This window comes from Arachis hypogaea, chromosome 19 (assembly GCF_003086295.3).
Source record: "Arachis hypogaea cultivar Tifrunner chromosome 19, arahy.Tifrunner.gnm2.J5K5, whole genome shotgun sequence".
In the NCBI taxonomy this organism is placed as follows: domain Eukaryota; kingdom Viridiplantae; phylum Streptophyta; class Magnoliopsida; order Fabales; family Fabaceae; genus Arachis; species Arachis hypogaea.
The window spans coordinates 49817814-49821028 of NC_092054.1; the positions used below are offsets into that span (position 1 = coordinate 49817814).

The window sequence follows — 3215 nt, forward strand, 5'->3', positions numbered from 1 at the left end:
TAAGCTTCTTCTTCAGATGAAGCTTCTTTGGTACTGACTGTTGCTGTTTGCATTCCAGACAGACTCTGAGAAATCATATTGACTTGCTGAGTCAATATTTTGTTCTGAGCTAATATGGCATTCAGAGTATCAATATCAAGAACTCCTTTCTTCTGACTTGTCCCATTATTCACAGGATTCCTTTCAGAGGTGTACATGAATTGGTTATTTGCAACCATTTCAATGAGTTCCTGAGCTTCTGCAGGCGTCTTCTTCAGATGAAGAGACCCTCCAGCAGAGCTGTCCAATGACATCTTGGACAGTTCAGACAGACCATCATAGAAGATACCTATGATGCTCCATTCTGAAAGCATGTCAGAAGGACACCTTCTGATCAATTGCTTGTATCTTTCCCAAGCTTCATAGAGGGATTCACCTTCCTTCTGTCTGAAGGTTTGGACTTCCACTCTAAGCTTGCTCAATTTTTGAGGTGGAAAGAACTTTGCCAAGAAGGCATTGACTAGCTTTTCCCAAGAGTTCAGGCTTTCTTTAGGTTGTGAATCCAACCATGTTCTAGCTCTGTCTCTTATAGCAAAGGGAAAGAGGATAAGCTTGTAGACCTCGGGATCAACCCCATTGGTCTTGACAGTGTCACAGATTTGCAAGAATTCAGCTAAGAACTGATGAGGATCTTCCGATGGAAGTCCATGAAACCTGCAATTCTGTTGCATCAGAGAAACTAATTGAGGCTTAAGCTCAAAGTTGTTTGCTCCAATGGTAGGGATTGAGATGCTTCTCCCATAGAAGTTGGGAGTAGGTGCAGTAAAGTCACCAAGCACCTTCCTTACATTGTTGGCATTGTTGTTGTTTTCGGCTGCCATGGCTTCTTCTTATTTGAAAGTTTCTGTTAGGTCCTCTATAGAGAGTTGTACTTTAGCTTCTTTTAGCTTTCTCTTCAAGGTCCTTTCAAGTTCAGGATCAGCTTCAACAAGAATGCCATTGTTCTTGCTCCTGCTCATATGAAAAGAGAGGAGAAGAAAATATTGAATCCTCTATGTCGCAGTATAGAGATTCCTTGAGGTGTCAAAGGAAAATAAAAATAGAAGGATGAGGTAGAGAAGAGAGAATTCAAACTTATCAAGAGGGACAGAGTTCGAATTGCTGATAAGGAGAAGTGTTAGTCCTTTAAATAGAAGGATTTGGGAAGAGGGGAAGAATTTTTGAAATTAAAGTAAAAAGATTTTGAAATAATTAAAAGAAATTTTGAAAATTTGGTAAATGATTTTCGAAAACTAAGATTGGGAAAGAAATTAAGTGATTTTTGGAAAAGATTTTGAAATTAGAAATCAAAAAGATATGATTGAAAATTAATTTTGAAAAAGATGTGATTGAAAAGATATGATTGAGAAGATATGATCGAGAATCAAATTAAAAAGAGAAATTTTTAAAATTAAAGTTGATTACTTGACTAACAGGAAATTAAAAGATATTATTCTAGAATTAAAATTTGATCCTTTCTTAATAGGCAAGTAACAACTTGAAAATTTTGAATTAAATCATTAATTGTAGCAAGGATTTTCGAAAATAATAATAATTTAAAAAAATGAAAAGAAATTGATTTTGAAAAGATATGATTGAAGAGATATGATTTGAAAAAGATTTGATTTTGAAAAATTATGAATATTTGAAAACAAAATCTTCCCTCTAGTGTCCTCCTGGCGTTAAATACCCAGAATGGCATCCATTCTGGCGTTTAACGCCCAAAATGCTATATTTTTGGGCATTTAACGCCCAGCCAGGTACTGGCGTTTAAACGCCAGTTTTTCTTCCTCACTTGGCATTTTGAACGCCAGCTTTTTCTCTGTAATTCCTCTGCTGCATGTTCTGAATCTTCAATTCTCTGTATTATTGACTTGAAAAGACATGGTTGGAAAACTAAGATTAAACAAATAATGCATGCAGGACACCAAACTTAAAAATTTTCATATTAGAAACACTAACAAATTGAGAATGCATATGAAAAACTACTAAACACACAAAACAAGAGAATTTAAAGATCAGAGCAAGGGAATCATCAAGAATAACTTGAAGATTAATGAAGAACATAATGCATGTATTCGAAAAATGCAAGAGAATTAAAAATATGCAGGACACCAAACTTAAAATTAGACACTAGACTCAAACAAGAAACATAAAATATTTTTTATTTTAAGATTTTATAAATTTTTTTTGTGATTTTTCGAAAATTAAATGGAAAAGAAAATAAAGAGATCCAAAATTTTTAATAAGAATTCCAGGAATCATGCAATGTTAGTCTAAAACTCCGGTCCAGGAATTAGACATGGCTTACTAGCCAGCCAAGCTTTCAGTGAAAGCTTTGGTCCAAAACACTAGACATGGCCAATGGCCAGCCAAGCTTTAGCAGATCATTACGTTCAACAACAAGATTGATAGAAATCAACAAGCCCTCGTGCTGATAAGTTGAAACCTCAGTCCAAAAGATTAGACATGGCTTCACAGCCAGCCAGACTTCAACAAATCATCATGAAACTCTAGAATTCATTCTTAAGAACTCTGAAGAACAAAATGGAAATACAAATTTTTTTTTGAAATTTTTCGAAAATTAAAAGGTAAAAAGCTTAAACATAAAATAAAATTACCTAATCTGAGCAACAAGATGAACCGTCAGTTGTCTAAACTCGAACAATTACCGGCAACGGCGCCAAAAACTTGGTGCACGAAATTGTGATCATCAATGGTGCCAACATCATGGTACGCACAATCGTAATCTCAACTCTTTGTCACAACTCCGCACAACTAACCAGCAAGTGCACTGGGTCGTCCAAGTAATAAACCTTATGTGAGTAAGGGTTGATCCCACGGAGATTGTCGGCTTGAAGCAAGCTATGGTCATCTTGTAAATCTCAGTCAGGCGGATTCAAATGGTTATGGAGAATTGATAATTAAAATATGAATAAAACATAAAATAGGATAGAGATACTTATGTAATTCATTGGTGAGAATTTCAGATAAGCGTATGAAGATGCTTTGTTCCTTCTGAACCTCTGCTTTCCTATTGCCTTCTTCCAATCATTCATACTCCTTTCCATGGCAAGCTGTATGTTGGGTTTCACTGTTGTCAATGGCTACCTCCGGTCCTCTCAGTGAAAATGTTCCAAATGCGCTGTCACCGCACGCTAATCAGCTGTTGGTTCTCGATCATGTTGGAATAGGAT

General features: G+C 35.8%; 1 non-coding gene across 1 annotated transcript; it reads left to right on the top strand.

The window, feature by feature from the left end:
- The first annotated feature begins 347 nt into the window (after positions 1-347).
- On the top strand, positions 348-455 carry LOC112781175 (small nucleolar RNA R71). The gene has a single exon (XR_003191968.1). It is a non-coding gene; the product is annotated as a small nucleolar RNA R71 (small nucleolar RNA).
- Positions 456-3215: the final 2760 nt, after the last annotated feature.